Source organism: Varroa jacobsoni, unplaced genomic scaffold (assembly GCF_002532875.2).
Source record: "Varroa jacobsoni isolate VJ856 unplaced genomic scaffold, vjacob_1.0 contig00333, whole genome shotgun sequence".
In the NCBI taxonomy this organism is placed as follows: domain Eukaryota; kingdom Metazoa; phylum Arthropoda; class Arachnida; order Mesostigmata; family Varroidae; genus Varroa; species Varroa jacobsoni.
This window is the reverse complement of record NW_019214450.1, coordinates 83,408-103,186: the sequence shown is the minus strand read 5'-3', so window position 1 is coordinate 103,186 and position 19,779 is coordinate 83,408. Positions and strand designations below refer to the sequence as shown.

At 42.3% G+C, this 19,779-nt stretch overlaps 1 protein-coding gene and 1 long non-coding RNA gene across 10 annotated transcripts in view; one reads left to right on the top strand and one right to left on the bottom strand.

Annotated features, from left to right (window-relative positions):
- LOC111271076 (uncharacterized) overlaps positions 1 to 19,779 on the bottom strand; it is an 88,686-nt gene that overhangs the window by 67,143 nt on the left and 1,764 nt on the right. The window lies entirely within an intron of this gene.
- On the top strand, positions 17,883 to 19,427 carry LOC147752037 (uncharacterized). Its single transcript, XR_015315192.1, has 3 exons — positions 17,883 to 17,978; positions 18,109 to 18,524; positions 18,965 to 19,427. It is a non-coding gene; the product is annotated as an uncharacterized LOC147752037 (long non-coding RNA).

The following is a 19,779-nucleotide window of genomic DNA, read 5'->3' as shown; positions in this document are numbered from 1 at the left end:
TCAAACGCATGCACAATCCAAACCGTTTTTTGTGTAATGAAACACTGCGCTCACAATCGAAATGCTACCTCTACTTATAATATAAAATTTTATTTATATTTCGTTTAGCATTTATGCTGAGACGTTTTACGTGTTTAATAGCAGCATTCATTCAAGATACCGACTCGATTTTTGCTGGCTATTTTTTTTTGTTTTTCTGATAACATTGATTGTCATATTACTGCACCCCGACGCCTTGACCGACCGAACGAACGAACAGTATGACCAAACACTGAGGGTCTGTGATGAGGTAAAATCAATATGCATTGACCTTGAACGACCTTCGTCTGCACCGCGACCTACTGTGTGAGCATATTTATGACTCTGCATTTTGTCTTCGTCATTTAATTTTGCATCATACTTAGCTTTGTGCTGTCTTGACACATTTTTATCCATTTGGACAAACGGGCACCGAAGCATACCTTAGAACGCATTTGAATGTAAAGCTTCTCCGAACGGTTTGCCCGTAAGCCCGGAACGGTTAGCCAGCCTGTAACGGACGATACTATAAAGTCACTCTGAGGTAGAACTGTCATAATCCGTGATAAGCCTTGTATGATAGCTAGGTGAAGCTCACTACGGACGGCCAGCGGTTGCGACAAGAATACAAGGCAGTGCCACTATATAGGTACATCCTGTACAACAAAGATGTTGTGTTAAAGAACAAAATCCAGTAAATGTACTTTGTTGTACCAGGTTTATGTGTGAGCCCCACGCGATTGCACTGTATCCGGGACGTATCCTGGCAGACGACGCTCACTTCGACGGCTATATCTCTGGGGGATCTGATCGGTATTGTTATTGAAGATGAGGACCCCCAACGATGCCACGTAGTAACGCGAGATGATAACGTGCAGCTGTCTAAATTGGCGTTGCAGTGGGTAACATTGGTATCCATATCAAATATACCTTCTGTCATATGCAGCTGTGCTCATATCATGTATGAATAACATGATTCGCCTTAAGGCTATCCTAAATTAAATATAATTACAGATATACTTAATAAAATTAGCGTAGCATTGAAGTAATGTGAAATTAGTTTGAGCTTCATTACTGAGAAGCGAGGAGTACCGGTTTACTTGAATGTCACAGTATGAGACGACACTCGCTCCCTCTAATAAAATGAAACCCTAATCTGTATAGCTCCGATACGTTGCAGACCTAAATAAACACAACTATTGACTGCTACAATATTAGTGAATACCATGGAGCACGCCACATGTCTCCATACAAAGCTTGTAGCTAGAGACCTGTTGAACCCATCTCTACAAAAATAGCGTCAAAATTTCTTACGGTGCTACATGCGGAAGTTGGTCTAATTCTTGAATTAGTAGTAGTTGCGTTATGAGTCACACCATTGGACATTATTTTCGGCTATTCATGGTAACTGAGGTCGTGAAAAGAACCTACCTGTAATATCATAAAAATATTGCCACTCGTTAATTTTCTGCGCTAAAAAACACGTTGAATTGCTTATTAAATATATATATATATATATATATATATATATATATATATAAAATCAGCTATAGAAAGCTTAGGTTTTATGTCGACTAAACGGCTTGTCGACCAAATAACACGTCATATTTATATGTCGTACACTTACGCGTCGGTGGCACCCTTTTAAAGTCTGATTTGACTTTTCCACACTAAAACCGTTAGAAAACAACCGTTACAAGGTAATGCTATTTTTCAGATCCTTGATGCATAAAATGGTCGTTCAGAAGCCATCATCAAGCTTAGAAATAAAACAGATTTCCTTACTGAAATCAGAAGTTTTGCAGAAGCAATAACTGTATCGGGTGCAAAATACGAAATAGCTGTATAAATTTTTCCTGATCCCCAGTCAAGCCCACTGTTGGCCTATGACCAGCTTTTTCATCCCCTAATAATAGCACGAGCGGCGTGGCGTCGTCATAATATTCTCGCACAAAATATGGCTAATACAGAATACTGGAACTTTTATGAAGGTAAACTTGTGGGTAGCGAAGCCATATGGGTCAGTGATGTTTCATGCAAAACTATCTTAGCCAATAAGATATATTAGCTGGCCGTTTCATGTCACGTTCACAGTAAATAGTGGTGGCTTCGATACTATTGTTAAAGGTAAAATACGGAAAAAGGAATCGCGCGTGCAGTACGTACTGTTTCATCGTCGTATGCCGATAGACATTTTGTGAAAAGCAAGTGTTCCTTTCTAATACATAGATGAAATGTTAGTGTTTCCGTTCATGGACTATAGTTAGCGTGGTAATAGTAAAAAAAAAAATATTAATAAAATAATATTTTCAAGTTGAATGTGGCGATGGTACCCCTTAAATGGTAGTTACCCTGGCAGTACTAGTAGAAGTAATATTTTTCGCGCTATTGCATACCATCGTCATCGCACAGAGCTGAAAACCAAGAAACCCTTGTCCTGTTAATTCAGTTGCTGTAAAGATAAAGTCGTTTGAATCGTAGCGAAGGTTTCATCAAATGTATTTTCAAATAAATACCCTTTAGTTCATCGTCATAGTTTACTTATCTAGTTATCTCCGCCGTCAAGAAACGCATTAAACAATGGCATCGTCCTATTCTCGCCTATGAACAATATTGCGACTTCGTATAGGAGGTCGCTCGCTCGCTTGGTGCTTCGGGATTCTCCGTGAAGCTTGGGAGCCACTGAGATGAGTCGGAAAGGCGATGGTGTTTATTCATTAAATCGGACGTTCGGTTCACACTAAACTTTGATACCCAATCTAATTTATATACTATTACCGTTCAGTCAACAAACGTGTTAGACTACTCTAATAGAAACAACATTCTGCGGCCATTTACGACTTCGGCAATCTTCTCACAAGCCATGTAGATTTCAAACTCTGGTCTTCATTATGTAAATTCTTGCAGTTACAGCATTCATCCAAACTAACGGTACCTGATTGATGGTTGCTCATCTACGTTTGACTTAATCGTCCCTACCCTTCGAGCTCACTTACCTACGTTGTATTTTCTATTGCTTAGCTCACGTTTGCTCTTCTATGAAAACACTGAGGGGAACACGTACACGCTGGCCGGGAAGTTTTGCTAATTATTGAATAACTCCTCCATTATTCCGCCCAAAAGTCAACCGAATAAACTCTGTCGATTCGTCGCTCACTACTTCAAGCGTCAGTTTGATTAGGTAACGCTATTACGTGATGTCACAACGATATCTAGTGTTCGTGTTTTTCTATCGTCGCTCTAATGGCTTTCTTTTTCACCATTGGCTTTGTCAAAAGTCTTTTCAGTCCACCTGTGCGTGTGCGTTTCTCCATGCAGCATCATTCGTAGGCAAAGACAACCGCTCCCCATTTCTCATTCGCTTCTTTCAGCTCAGTACCCGGTGCTCGTAGCAAGAAAACTTTTGGTTGAACGCTGTCTTCAGCTCTTATGTTAGGAAAAGCACAAGGTGGTCGTGCGGCTTTAGTCTTGTTTTCAGCGATCTTCGATACCACCTTTTGCTTTTGGCTGCTGTCGACGAAAAACGACCGACACGTCAGCCACCTGGGGTATCGGTTCGTATTGCTTGTGATCACTCTGAATAGTAAAATGGCAGTGATTGTTGCTGTCGTTGTCGTCGTCGTCGTCTTGGGCTGGATTAGTCGGGACGGGATGGACCAGTCGAAGAGTAAGGACAGATCCCGCCGATGATGTTACCACAGCGATATCGCTACTGTAAAAAGCGATTGGCGTTGGTCTTTTTGGTCATTTTTGCCCTCTGACCCGAACAGCGAGAGGGGAACAGCGCTGATCTGACTGAATGCAAAAATAATGATCCCCGCTCGCTTTGTTCTGCGTGGGCTACGGAGGATAGGCGAGACTGCACAGGTCCTCTGCGCACGAGACGTCTAGATATTAGTAAACAAAGCGTAACGTTCGGTCAAAAGACGAAAGATTTTGTCGCTACTTGTCGACAAGAGAGATTATTAGGCGGACAGAAGTGGTGGACTGAGCGGTGAGTGCGTACTTCGGTGATAATCTGAGGAGGAGCGCGATAGAGCCGGAGGAAGGTGGCTCGTTTAGTCCGTTTGGCAGGACAATGGTATGGCGGCCAGAAACGGAAGGGATACAATATAGTTAGGTATTGACTCTAATAAACGTCTGGTCAACCACGACTGCTACTAGTGCCACTATCGAGATGAGACCATTCTGCTGCACAGTTACCAACAGATTCTGACAAATAGGGCAAAGACGTAAATAATTATAATAATAGTTATATACATAGTGCTTGAGTCTGAATGGGTGTTGCTGTCGTTACGGAGAATATGTTACCGTCGCTGTGAACGGAAAGTTCTACAATGTAGTATAAATTGATGAATCTTTTTGTAATCGATTACTGGAGCTTTTCATATACTCCATATCGATTTCGAAACCGAATTAGAATCGCATTGCAATGAAGTAGATCCTGTGAGCAGATCTTCCGATAATTATAGAAAGCCGTGTAACTTCAAAGGTGCTAACGGACACGCACACACTACATGTTTTCATTGCCTCTTTGAAAAATCTATCGCACCCCTTCAGATTAATCCTTAATAGCTATCGTTTCTCTATTTTTATAATTCAGCTATTCAACTATCAGATCTCCAATTTGCGCAGGGAGGATCCTTATTCTAAAGAGCTATTAGTACCGGGTAAATTGCCATTGCTGATCGTCTTTTGTAGAGGTTGGAGCTGTCTGCGAACCTTTGTGTCCTTTTTGCTGCTTTGCACATTAGGGTTAATTCTTGTAAATCGTCATTTTGCTAACTTTTCATTGGTTCGTTCATGTACTCATTTAAAGACCACAGGTGACCGGGGCCCGTGAGCGTACATCGCAACCTTACAGTGATGTACGATGATTTGTTAGCAAACGATTGGCGGCTAGAAGCAAGATGTATGCCCCCTTGTTCGTTTTGTCAGCCGCATAACGCGACGTGTGCTTATATATGGCGGTAGCTGAGCACAGTGAATCGGAGCTTCGTCTTAAAAAACCCATGACGCTCGCCCTTTGTGCCTTTTGTTAGCCTTTGCTAGCGACATTTTAGGCTTTGCCACTAATTGGTAGTACCAAAATGCCCTCCTTTGCAACACATTTTTCGCCTTTTCTATGGATATACATGCGCGTTAGATTGTTCAACCTATGAACGTTGAAAAAACGTAGCAGGACTCATGATCATTTACAGAATACGGTGCCGTACAAATGTTGTAGGGCATGCTAGAATAAAATAGAGGCAACTGCTCCCTGAGTTGACTAGTGTTTTCATTTAAGCCAGCTCAGAAAGAGGAAGACTCTGTCCACAGTTTACTCTTGCTCTGCTGAATCTGAGTTACGCCCTATGCAGTCAATATCCTTAAGGGCCTTCCCACAACAATGCCCAACCGAGGGACGATTTTCTGAGTACAGGACAGTTACAATCATCCGACCAGACCAGAGACGACGCAGGAAAAAATTTTCAGAGTCAAATATTTACTTTATATCCATTTCGTATTCTTTTTTTTTATCTTGCTAAAACCGCCTGCCCTTTGCATGGGTATCTGCTTTGAGTCCGACTGAACAAGTCGTCCCGTGGAGGGTCTGTTGCTGCAGCAATAACAGTGGACGAAGTCCGCCTTTACATGAGACAGCGTGTACGGTATAGCCATGGCCCGGGCTGAATCTGCACCAGCAAACCCGCACGAGGAAAAATCGCTGACAATTTATGTATTAGCTCGGTGTTGACTTAGTTCTAAGTTGAAGGGCCGCACTTTTCTATCTAAGCTAGGCTATAGAAGAAAAAATTATTCGATAATTACTCCTGGTTTGAAGCAATGGACGCTAGGTTATAAAAAGCAGATCAAAGCGAAACACAGTCGACGATTGCCTCAAACAATAAGTAGCCTTAGCAACGACACAGAATATACACCCTGAGCGTCTATGACAGACGTAAAAGCATGACAAGTCTACACAGTGTGCATTGCTTAAGCAGATCGTTTTGCATCTGCATTTAACAATCATTCACTATGGTAGATTGAAGCTATAAAAGGTAACCTCTGCTAATTCAGTTCATTAGAACATACTATCTAGTAGTTTTGTGCAGACCGTCATATTGCCCCCACATTGTCTTGGAACATAGTAAATACTACTGAATGAAAACTTGTATCCGCTTTGTGTTAAAAAAGAAACAAATTCTTGTCAAGTTAATAACTGCAATTAGAGAGATTTTGCTAAGTCTCCCAACTGGCTTTGAAAGAGGTTTATCTACTTTTAAAACGTAAGGTTTATGCAAAAAGACTGTCATATTTGTATATCTTCTATTCTAGGCGTCCATTTTTAGTTCACAAGCGTATGTACATATAGTCATAAATGTGTATATATATATATATACACATATAACTTAAATGGCCAAAAATGTAGAGAGTCAGTTATTTGTCAGTCTAGTTATTTGTTTTTTGTCAATCGCTTTTTTTTTGTACTACCGCATCGTATCAAAGTATTTGACAAAAAAAATCGGTCGAACGAAAAATCGGCTCAACGCCATGTAAATTTATGATCGCCCCTGCGTTACCTTCGAACAGAATCCTTTCAAACTTTTTATGACGCAACTTTTTATCGCTCGTTTAAAAAATCTATAACACGAAGTACAAGAACATGCCAATTCTAAGCACAATGTGCTTCTTTTTTGTAATTTATGTTTACCTCTTGGCTGGTAGCATTAGAAAGAGGATAAACGTTCTTAAATGCGTACTATTATATTTTCAATATGGGAAATATGTGAAAATTTATCATAAGACATTGCTGATTCACTGAGCTATTGGTGATGACGAAGAACGGCGTTGCGAAAGCAAGCGTCAAGGTGGGGGGTAGTCAAATACGCTGTGAAACAGTTGTAACTATAAAACAATATGAATACTAATAATAACAGTGATATAAATGCCAAACTTGCAAATCATCAAAATATGCTGATGTATCAATTTTGACATGATGTAGCAACCAACGATTTGGTATTGATTGGCCAATTTATGTTTGGTCGTCAAGCCATATTAAATAATAGGAATGATAGTAATCCTGCAACGTCACGTTTTAAACGTTTCTTCAGTAATCCCATAAATGAATCAGCTCAACTTTTAACATCGGTGAGGTTATGTTTCGATGATTTCGAGGATTTACCTCACGTAACCGATTTAACAAGAGGCGCCCCAGCAAACAGCTACCAGATGTTCCCTGTTTCATTCTATTTTGACTTCTGCTCTGCACATTTTTAATAGACTAAATTGAATGCAGTGTATCAGAGAAATGTTTCCAGCGCGTCATATCCTAATCAGTGGACTGCATTTCAAGCCTTCAGATCGGATCGGTCTGATGAAAAGCGAACACTTTATTAAATCGTTAGATCTACTTTATTGAGAAGGCTTTACTAGGGAGGTAAAAGGTTTCAATAACGAAAACGAGAGAACTTTCGAAGGGGTTCAATAGTACGTCTATTTTGGACGATTCGTCTGTTCTAAACGAGTGAAGCAGCGTTGGACCTTTTCGAAAAAACTTAGCTACAATCAGTGCCAATACAATTGAATGCTTTTTTTTTTTCAGTTTGGTTTTATTTAAAATCCAATATGGCACCGCAGATCTAAGTACCACCTAGCAAAATCTTGACACTACCCAAACAAGTAATTCGTATAGCCCAAATGTTTCATTGCAAGAAACTCAGGTTTGCAATGCCGTAAAGTCTAAATCATAACAGTGTTTCATACAAATAGGTCTGAGACTACAAATTTTACCTGACAGGCATAAGACTAAGACTAAAGCAGATACAACATTTGGACGGTGCTCTGGTACGATGGACGGCTCTTCAAAATTTCATCAGAAAAACTCTACACGTCCAAATCGTTACACGCAGAGGTAGGGCTTAGAACACACATGTCTGAGAGAAGCTCGATACCGCTATACCTCAATGAGCAGCTGTGAGATTTACCGTCGATCTCACGGACTTCAACTTTCGCTAAGGTGATTATACTGCCACGGCTCTAATCGAGCTTCTATTAACATCTAACTCGAGAACGTAGACAAAGCAGTACGTAGACTAATCGTTTTAATCGAACTGTACCTCGGACGTCCTGTAGAAAACTGTGTCCTCGAACTATGCGTAAAAAAAGCTCGTTATTATCTCGTGTTGTAGGTTGTCCTTCAATGGCCGTCGAAGAGACTGGTAACTCTAAACAGGTAGAGCCCCTTAGACAAAATATTAAAACGTCTAGGACCTTTTGGCCTAACTCGCACGAATGATGAATGCACTTTCCCGTTGATTAGTTAGTGCGTAGGATAAGGGCTCGGCCATTTATGAAACAAGCAAAATGCAGGCTGAAAGCTAGGAGTGATCGATGGCATAATCGGAATTGTTGTCAATCTTTTATCATTTTAAAGCAGCGTAAACAGAGATTTCGCTCAGACGAACAAATGTCGCAGGTTCGTTTCGATCATAGCATGTTCCTTCAACCCGTCTCGCCTGATCGGATTTCAGGCCAATGCAACGTGTCAGAATATTAACAGCAACAGAACAAGCAAACACGACGAGGACAGCCAGGACAGACCGTGCCTCGGAAGCATCTAAACGAAACGAATGGTAACGGAGGCGCGGGGTAGGAGTGATTTTTTTGGCATAATATATAGGCAATACTAAACATGTATTCTTTACTGAGTGCTCTAGTTGCTATTCACTTACGAATATAAAAACATGGCGAACCTATTGGCATTACTGGAGGGCGTACGTGACATATAATGACCATATTACAATTGTTTCTTCCGGCATCTGTACTTAATCGACTGCTCGAAGGGCATAGAATATCCGAGTACTTCTTTGTTAACATTACATATAGCTGAGATGAATTATTTACGTGTGGCTCGTTTAGATCATACTGGCTATGATAATTCTATCAGTACTGCATAAATTATGACTTGTGAACCAGACATGTTATGTCAAGGTAGATGGGCATGTTTGATTATACTACGGTGTCTTCCTTTTTTTTTTACTGAATTCCGTTGACCCCCGGAAATCTTCCGTGGCGCAGCGTCTAACGTCATGCCCATACGAACTATTGGACCCGATCATCATCGGCTACTGCACTTTGACAACGGAGAAATCTTTGCTTATGTTTGGTATTTTAACTGGAAAAAACAGATTGAGCTAAGCACTTGCTGTTAATCTCGTTCGATGTCAGTCACGAAGAGCCTTTTCATCACTCGACCGGTGTTCAGCAAAAGAACATATGTCACAAGAAGGTCCAATGGGAGATAATAGAGTGCCTAAAACTGTGCGAAACCTGCACGTTCAGGCAATAGCAAAGCTCCATCACGGCCCAGTTCGTATTTTGACACATACTTTTGTGTTCGTGCATGGTGATGACTTTTTTTAGTTCATCGTACACTTAGCTTTGCGGTCCGCTGTCAGCTTTACAAAGAGAGATCCATTTAATGAGAATCGTGCTGGAGGGGTTATAACCACAGTGGGACATCACTATATGAACGTCTTTTTCGAAGTAACTAGGTTTTCCAACGAAGCTGTTTTCGTCTACGCTGTTCAGCTACTGATTGTGTGGCTCAAGAAAAAAAGTCGTCCAATTGATTGCTTCAAGATTAGATGCGGTGTACCGTCTCACAATTTGATAGGGCGAATGGGTTGCCAAGATACTATTTTGTAATTGTACGGAACATTGTAATCGTTTCAACACGCGCCATTGCTCCTTCCAGTTGCTATAGTTCTATACAGTGGCACTGCTGTGAGCAGCGCGTAAACGGATCTCGTTTAATTGTCGCCGTCGTCAAATTACGACCAATTTCCAAGACTTGTACAACGATGGAATCCAGATGGATATTGCCTCCGACACGTGCGTGCATTACTCTACGTACTATAAGATATCATATCTACTGTTAGGCCACGTATTAGCGATGATCAACGATCGTCGCTGGTAACGAGGCGGCAGCTCGACTGCTGGAAGGCACATGGGGGCAGATTTGCTGGTCTGTTTATTATTACGATTGTGCTTATTTTTCGTTGAGCTGTCGCTGATCTTCAATACATTGTTGGATCAGCCATTATACTCGGTTACTAACACTCGCATAGTGGGTGTCGATGGGAGACAAGGAAGTTGTTTGGTGGAAGAGGAGGAGGAGGAGGAGGAGGAGGAGGAGGAGGAGGAGGAGGAGGAGGTACTTGATGATGTTGCGTTACGATTGAGGAACGACCGCTGTCGTTACATTGAATCTTCTTAGTCACCGTAAACGAAACAACAAGGTAACAGGCACATAATGACAATGACCAACTTTCGCGCTGGCCGGACTAAACGTGGTCGGTAAGTCGCCGAATGACTTTGAACAGGAAAATTGACACAGTAAAAATGCCTCTCTATGCATCCGCCATTAGTTCACTATATACATCGCTGCTAGCTTTTAATATTGCAGCGTGGCTTATATAGTTCACTGCATCGACGGTGAAGTATTCACCCCACGGACTATGATGTTGATAGCGGTGGAGGCTGAAATGGGCACTTTTTACAGAGGGCAAGTCGTGAACAGTTAGACCAGTGCTCCTATCGTACCACGATGCTCCTGTCGACGATCAAAGCAGAAATTGTTTGTAGAACGATATGGGACGGACATGAGCAGCTAGTTAGTGTTCTGTTCGTATTCATCAACGCACGCAAATACCTATATGGTCGTGTGGAACAAAAACATACATTTCTCGCTACGATAAAACAGGGACACAATGCCAGCCGGGTCGTCATTCGGCGACATCGCTCCAAGGAGAGCTCACGCCTTAGAGTGTATACAAACACACACGGATAGGTTTGACCGACGCGTGCTGGTACACTTGTAGATAGCGGATGATTTGTGTGAATACGGTCAGACATTTGTGATGCAAATAACCGTCCAAAGGTGCCAAAGAGAACGTAGTTTGATTCGTGAATTCCGCAAAATCCCAACAGAAATCGTTCGGCAAAAAGCGTAACGTGCCGAAAATGAGTACCGTATCGACATATGTGACGGTATCGTTTTTCTGAGCCTTTGTAATGGAGAGATCAATGTACAAAGATTGGAATATCTGAATAAATAGCTCTGGCTAGCAAAGCTCGGTCTTGTGATTCCTCTGGCGAGATTGTCGTGCTGAAGTCACATGCGTATTCAGGCACTCAATAGACCCGAAACAAAATAAGAGGTACCTCGAGAAGTGCAGTTGTTAACATGAGATAAAGCAGGAGTAGTAATAACAGTCGCAAATGCTATTGTGATAAAAAAGAGAAGTACTGCGACGACAGACGCATTGGAGTTTTTTGTGCGTTTCGTTTGCCACTAAATCTTGCTCTTTTTAGTAGCTACTATGTTACGACCTTAGTTCCGCAAACAACACGTGCTAAATAAAGAGGTAAATAAACTTATCAACGTAGTCGATTTCAGTTTGTAGCATAGAAATGTGTATATATATGTATAATACCAAATTTCAGTATATCAATAATGTCACTATCGACAGATGAACGTATACGACAAAATACGTTCAAGTCCATCACTGCTACCACCATTACTCAAACAGAAAACATCGGCAAAAATCATTATCGTTGTCGTGGCTGTCGCCGAACCCCCGCACCTCTGCCTGATGACCGGCGACTTTCTACTCTAACACCAGCATGAATTACAATGCAGGGGCCAGTAAAAGCGGACTGTGTCCAGGTGTCTATGGTATCGAACCCTGGGAGAACTGAGTCGAACTACAGTTCAGCTGAGTTCAACTGAGTTGAGCAACTCCAACATCGATACCGCCATCCCAGTGACGATGGTGTGACGAGGTAATCGTAATGGTAGCTACTGGATTTGATGGTGTCCTAACGGACAAAGCCCAGATATCCAACTGGGCCAGCCTAGATCTGTGGGGAGAATTCGAAAGTTCAGACCGACGCTGGAAAAACTGCAGCCACGCAGCCACCCCAGTCAGCCACTGAATAGCCATTGACGCGTCTTTCATTGCTGCTTGATGTGTCGTTCATGATTTGATGGTAACAAACTACAGAAGCTGACGCTAAGAACCGCCTCTGCAAGGCCAGCGTTCATCTTGCCAGCCCGGCATGGAGTCGTCCCGAAGACTTATTCTATTACTACGGTAGTAAATAGTAGATAATAATAATCATGCTATTCGTTGACTTTCTTAGCATTTCTTCTACTATCTACACTCGTTGCTATCATAACTATTACCGCAACTTTTCATCTTTGTGTCTATTTTCATTACTGTGCCCCTTAGACACAAGCATGATTTTTCGTTTGGTTATCGCATGCAGTATCGTCCAGAGCGACGTTGCACTCGATACAACCTATCGGGTCTGAGAATTTTTTCAAACGATTCTTCGCAAGTACGGTATTGACTTTGGCTGTACAAAAAGTGGCAACCTTTCGCTAAAAACAGCAGCTACGACAGCAGCATAAAGAGGAAATCGCAAACGCGACTGATCATACACCGTGCATAGCCCATGTTCAACAAGTAGGTTTCAATCGGGCTAGTTTTCTAGGCCGGTCTTCCGTTCTCTTCGTCCACAAGCGATGTGTTGAAGCTCAAAGCTTGACTGGCGGTACAATAGTTCTTCAATTTTTAACGCCATACGTACTAAGCTACGATGCATCGAAGTCGATTACATGTCTGAGCTGCCTCCTCATCTGCTGCGAGAACTTTCCTCAAACCAGCGCATTTTCCATCTCAAATAGCTCCACTTTGTTCCACTGGCCACTGAATTTGTGTGGACTTAAGAGGAAACTGTCTACTACGCAAGAGTTCTAACAGAGGTATCGCGGCTTTAATTCGAACGTTGCACAGATATCCGAATAGCAGCAACGAAGGGTCATTGTATACTAAGGGAAATCTGTTTAATATAGAAATCATATTATACAGACGTGCAGTAGTATTAACACGACATTCATCTTGTTGCCACCTGTATAGAGGCGACTTATCAGTGTCGTGTTCCTTGTAGCTATGGGATGGCGTCTACTTGTTAACGCCAACGTCATCTTTTTTTTGTCAGCACCATAGCACTGCTACTTCAATGGTTGAACTTTCCTAACAAAGCATAAGTCTTTTATCAGGTATCGATCGTTACCATCGCTACTAAAGATAACAACAGTAGTAGTAGTAACATTTGTCATTTGGAATTCGATGCATGAAACGGGCAGTATTTACCATGTAGTATAGTTTTGTTTAAATAGAAAACGCATCTAAACCGAGAGCATTGATAAGATGGCGCTCATATCGAAGAACATACACAAGAATACTGGTAAATTCTCGGCCTCGAACAATAGAATAACTAAAATAATAAACTATTAGGTAACTCAGTCTTAGACAGATCGGGTCACCGGAAAGCTTTGGACAACGCTATCTGACCTACCGTGACGTTCAATAACGTAGGATACTTGCGAAGCGTTGAGCGCGATAACATTAGCTTGTACGGTGCGCTATAGATATTCAAACGAGCGCACAAACATATACCGATAACGTGGCGCTGTCCATCGTTCGACTGAAGGTAGTAACAGGCTAAAAAAGTAGAGGAAGTGTAAAGGGTACTCGTCCCTGTCGGCAAAACGTAAAAAGCCATTAAATCTATTCGACAAATTACAAACGAATCTACCGGAGAGTGATTGCACTGCAACAAGCAATATAGTCATATTGTAATTACTTAATACTACCAATATTATTCATGTTCTAGTTTCATTAGACGCTACAATGGACTTCCTTACTTTTTCGGCCTAGCTACGATATCATGTACAAGAGCAACAATCTGTTGGAAAAGAAACAATCTGTACTTCCCGTTCGATTTGGAGACCCGTATCACACACACTCATAACCGATGATCAACCGAACATTAAATCAAATATGTCAAACAAATCCTTTCCATACAGGAATAGATCTCCACCAACATCCCTTGCTCCAGCACCGCCTCCCACAGCTAATCGTTCGCCGCCATTTGTTTATCATGCACGTATGTGTGTATTCTCTATGCTCCTCGTTTACTGTTGTCTGTATGAACGAGATTTTTTACGCTGCACATACTATGGCCGTCAAACCGTCCCGCTGTGCTGGAAATTCGTTTCATCTAGACACTAAACGAACAATTCTCGTGAACCATTTAGTTTGCACGTCTCATATGGAGCACGCTCGAATCTTCTAGATTTGTCGTCCTTTTTCTGCCATTCTGTGCTATTTTACTCTGCTAACGCTCCGATGTTATCGACCTAGATCGTGAATCGGCAGAGATCAGAGAAAAAGAGAGAAGTTTTGATTTATCAAACTAGCGATCGTCAGTTAGTTACGGTTGTGCGTATCAGAGACTGCAGTCAGTTATGTGTCCACATGTCTCGGCACAGTACATACACGGCCGTTATCATCAATTCGAAATTGATATTGATAGTAATTGTTACACTGTGTTTATATATTTATTCGTTTGTATGTGTCTGTGAGCGCGATGTGTTCTACCTCGTCGCTCGAAAGATATCCCTAATGCATCAACAACGCCGCTCTCCGGCTCGAACCTGGTCAAAGCGCATCGACCCTAGGCTAACAATTCTGAACGAATCGGCTAGCTTTGGCTGTAGCTATGGCCCTACTTTCTGTTAATTTTTAGCTATCCCAACTATAAGATCAGTTCTGACTGCCGCTGGGTTCACTTGGGTCAGCTCATGGACGCCTAGCCAAATCAACTGAGTTTGGGTTTTTAGTCGCACTAAAAAAGAGATGAGACGGATTACGTTTCCAATCAGCAGGCTCTACTCCGCCAACAGTCGTATTGGCTGGCGCTTCACAACCATCATGGCTGGGAAGCTACATGGAAATAGAATGAGAAGTGGATTGTGTCTCCTCAATCCGCTCAAAGACAGGTCAAAAAACAGGACACACATGTTCACGTGTAACGAGGCTCTGCACATCCTCTTGACATCGGTGAGGCTGGTCGCAGCATTGCGGAATTCTGCCGATCGCAACAAAAGCAAAATGGAGAGTTCCGATGTACGATCAGTTTCAACTTACGTTCAGCATCACCCGCGGGCCCTGGGCGGTACATCGACTTCTCAAGGAGGCGCTCGTCTGATGACGTTTCACTTGTCACCAGAAAAGGCAGACTTGCTAATCTGCGCCCAGATCTGAAGCGTTTTCAGGGTTTCGTTGAGGAATCGTTAACCAAATGTTCTCCCGTAAGGGAAGCATGACCATGGGTTACGAGGCAACGAAATCTCGACTTGCTCCAACGATTTTTGTTGGATCATGTAGATGAAGCCTTAGGGTAACGTCTACGGTCTTAGTGAGCTGCTGGTGGATTCGCCGTTTCAGTCAACTTTGGTAGAAAATGACGCTGCTCGAATAGACGACCAACTGACTAGCTGATTCGTTCCCCGACAAATCGCTACATCAAAGGGCGTAGATATATACTAACAGAAACATATATCCTATTTAATGTTGGGATTAAATAAACTTGCTTATTGAAATATTAACTACTTGGAACTGAAATAACTTGGAGCAATATTCAAGATTGCGACCCCGAACAGGGACGCATGGTATCGTGATACTCTTCGCCAATAATGTTCTTCGCTAAAGGAAATGATAGCATTTGAAGAATACCATTGTTTGCTTAACCATTTTAATATGGTACTATTTCGGCTGCACTGCTCAATGTGCAATAGTGGCATAACGCGCGTACGTGTCCTGATGTAAATAACACTTGTAGCCAGCTTATCGTTACTTGCGCGGTAGTATAGAAAGTTTCTATGGGTGAAGTTTCTGTAGATCGATGACAAGGGCTTGATTACGAAGGAGGAAAGATAAAAACCAAGGTAAAAACGAAGCTACATTTACGAACGCCGGCGCAATCAATTCTTCATCTCATCATCGTTTCAGACTTATAGGGAAGATCGAGGCTAACTCACAGCACCAGGTGACCGGAAATGTCGCTAATGCGTTTCTCTTCAACAGATGAAAAATCGTCAAATGACGATGAATTACTTTTTTTTTTTTTAGTATTTTCTTTGTCCCAGTTTGCAGAATGTTTGTCAATGTGTAATCTATTGAATTTGATCACTTTTCCGCGCCAGTGAAACCGTATATTTCGTTGGGTAGCAGTACTGAAACAATATATATATATATATGTATAATAGGTGCCGGTATTCAGAAGAGATCTGTGTATGATAACCACTGACACGTGGACGCGCATATCTGTCTATGGCTGATTGAATTTGCTAATGACTAGCTTGGTTTATTTGAATCAATGGACGGTCGATCTCGCGACAGACAGCGCGATAGCCCGTGTCTATTTACCGACGTTAAGCACGAACGACCACAGCTAAAATTGACTGTTTGTGTACGCAAGTTAGACGTAAGACGGACGAATTTCTGCAACTTGAAGACGTACGTTCCTCACAGAATATTGTGGTATGTAGGTAACAATCGAAAGATGCCGAAAGCGGCGAGAGGGACAAAATCGAGAACGAAATCATTAGCGGCCTCTAGGAGCGGCAGCTAGATAGATCAGCTCCTCGTGATCGCTGTTGCCATTTCGAATAAATGATGCACGTCTAGCGATTGCCATGGGCAAAATAGAAAATCCCGACACTTTGTCACGCTGGTGTTCTGTACGAATCGACAATCGCTGATGATAATGGTGATGAAGCCCGCTAGATTCGAACGGGCCGTTACGCCGTGGCATTGTAGCAATTTTTTTTGACGATGGCAAGTCACATTGGCAACGTATCTCTTAATTTATTATGGCGATCGCGTGAAAACTGTGCAAATTTCACCCCGCAGACTCTAAACTATGTGACATTTCACTAAAAACGTTAATTCTAGTACTCGGCGTGAGCCTGTTAACACTTTTGTTTTGTACTCGCTTATTCTTTATGTCACGAAGCTGTCAAAGCTATTTGGCTGGACGCCATTAATTATATAACAGCATACGAACGGGAAACTATGGCTATATAGACCTCGTCAGAGCTAAAAATGCTATAACACAGCGCAACGATATTTCGTAACAACGCATGGTCGGTGTTAATTAGGTTAATGGGTAAATGAGAATAAAACAGCGGTAAGAAACTTCGCCCATAGAAGTACTATAAGGCCGGGTCGCGCTGCATCGACGCGGAACGTACCGTGTTTTGCATAGATATAATAACATCGCACTAGAAATTCTCGCATCACACGTTCAGTTGAATGAATCCTTTGTCGTACATATAATGTTTAATGAAGGGTGAAGGGTGAAGTGCACTGCCCCAAAGCGTACCTCAATAAAAATCCATTTGTTTGATGGAAAGTGATTCTGCCCAAAGCTTCGGTAAACAGGTAGAAATTCCTCTTGAACGCGTCCGCTGGTCCTATTACCAGATGCTTCAATGGCCCAGGCTACTGTGACCCATTGATAGTGTGTTACTTCTAAAAATATCAAAAGAAAGCAAAAAAGATCTCTAGTTAAAATACAATTAGCTTATTTTTTCATAGCCCCCTAACAGTGCTAGAAAATACAAGGGTCCGGATTGTATTATACGGTCGCTCCAATCGAACGTAAGCGGTGGTTTCTGTCTTCGTTGCGACTCCCACACTTACGATTTGTCCATGTGTCGACAGTCACTGGACGGATGTACGTACTCGTACACTTTGCGTTGATACGTTTTCGACAATGTTTCGTCTTTACACGACGGCGCAGCTGTGAACACTTCTTTACTTCATATCTTGCTTGCCCCGCAAACCTTTAGTACAGGAGTTGGGCATATTCTTCGGGATCTACATATCTGGCTGTTTTGCTGCCTTCAGCACATCCATCCATCCATCCATCCATCCATCCATCGGTTACTGCTTTGACGCTTCAGTAATAATGATAATGATGTGCTTGTTTTGTATGATAACCGGACGTGTGCAACTGGCGCCAGCGTCAATGACAGCCTATATAACTACGTAATGCAGGTTATTGCATGCTTCGACCTTAGTTTCTTTGGTCGACCGTTTACTTGAAACTCGACTTCATGTCTTAGCTCTTTTCAGCACTATTTCCAGTTAGTTAGTCCCGTCTTTGTCATTGCTGCGGTCTGTATAGGTGTTCCACGGCGTCCAGTGCAACATTTGCCGCTGCAGCTGTCGCCGTCGCCGTCACCGTTGTTTTCTTCGCTGCTAAAGAACTTCTGCTCGTTTAAACTGAACATGGAACAAAATAACGAACGACCTCTTCTTTTTTATTCAAATTTTTCTATGGCGGCTGCTGCTGTTTTTGCCGACGGCTGCCAGCACTTCGACGCTTTATGAAAAGGATCTCGCCCCCCGCCTAGGTAGCAAGCAAACGGCCAGAGACAGCCCTCAGCTTGCGGTCTGATTGATACACATCTCTGCGAGAACGATACCCAGTTACCCGGATCGAAATGCTCCTGCTGGGTCACATTTTATGAAAAATAAATAAAAACGGCTTTATCACTGCTCTGTCATGTTTCGTCGCTAGGTCTGTGGGAGAAACTCCAGGTAAGTTCAACAGCGAGACCCTTCCTGACAGGCGATTCTTAAAAGTAATTCGGATTACGTGTTTACAAACCCACCCAAATATACGGGTAGCAATATGATCTTAGCAGCTATCGTAGTGGATACTAGTGACCTTTGAACATATTAGCAATGATTGCCGCCACTGACGTTGTTGTACGATTACATCACGACGGTGTACCAAACAGTCAGGGGGCGCCTTCGGATTACCAATGGCAGAAGGGATATAACTGAAACGTCGTTGTAGCCACTGCTGGCTATAGGCCTGTTATTTCGTCAGGCTGTTCGAGGAGGTGCAAACTGGATGCTGTCGTTGTTATTGTTGTTCAAACTGCTGTTGTTGTTCTTGTTTGTTTGCCGAATTTTTCATGGCTACTTACTGTGCTGCTAACGCCGCTACTGCTGCTGCTGCTGCTGCTGTCCAGATTTCGCCGCACGACGAAATAACCGCATAACGAAGTCGGTCGTAATGGTTATGGTGATGATGGGCGTGGGAGAGCAGGGCAAACCACTGTAGCAGAAGAAAAACAGCGGCAAAAACCGCTCGTGGGGTTGGACAAATACCCATGTTTTTTTCGTGTTCTTCTTCTTCTTCTTTTACGGCAATTGTATTCAGTGTCGCGGGCGGCTACACATGTCTGTACATGGCTTCTAGTACTGATAAGCACTTACCCGTGCCACACGATGGGGCTGGACAGAAGAAGCACATTGCTACTGATGAGGATCGTGGTGGTTATGGCGATGGCCAACACTGCAGTTACTTGACTTTGGCCTGAGCGATTAATTAAACCTTAATAGTGATATTTGTACACACATAACTATTGTAGGAAAGTGAAAGCCTGAAAGTAAGTAAACTAGCAATGAAAGGAACAGTGCCTGACACGCGAATTGTAACATGTACATTCTTGGACAAAATAGGTAGGATTACCGATGAAAGACAAAAGGACGCTTGGGCGAATTACATTTTTGGATGGTTTATTGATAGTTTCATTAAGAAAAGCAAACGCCAAGGAGTTCTTCCATTGTGGGAAAGATGAGAGAGAATTCAAGCCAGTGTACTGCTAGCAGTAAACTACCTCGTGCTTCTACGCACAATCCAATCCAAAGTCAAAACAGATTCAATCATCTAGTTACCTAAGTTACTAGGGTTTTAGGAACTTTCATTACCGAGTAAGACTTTAAGCTGCACAAACCAGCAAAAATAATCTGCGACAAAAACATCGCCTGCAATACACACTGA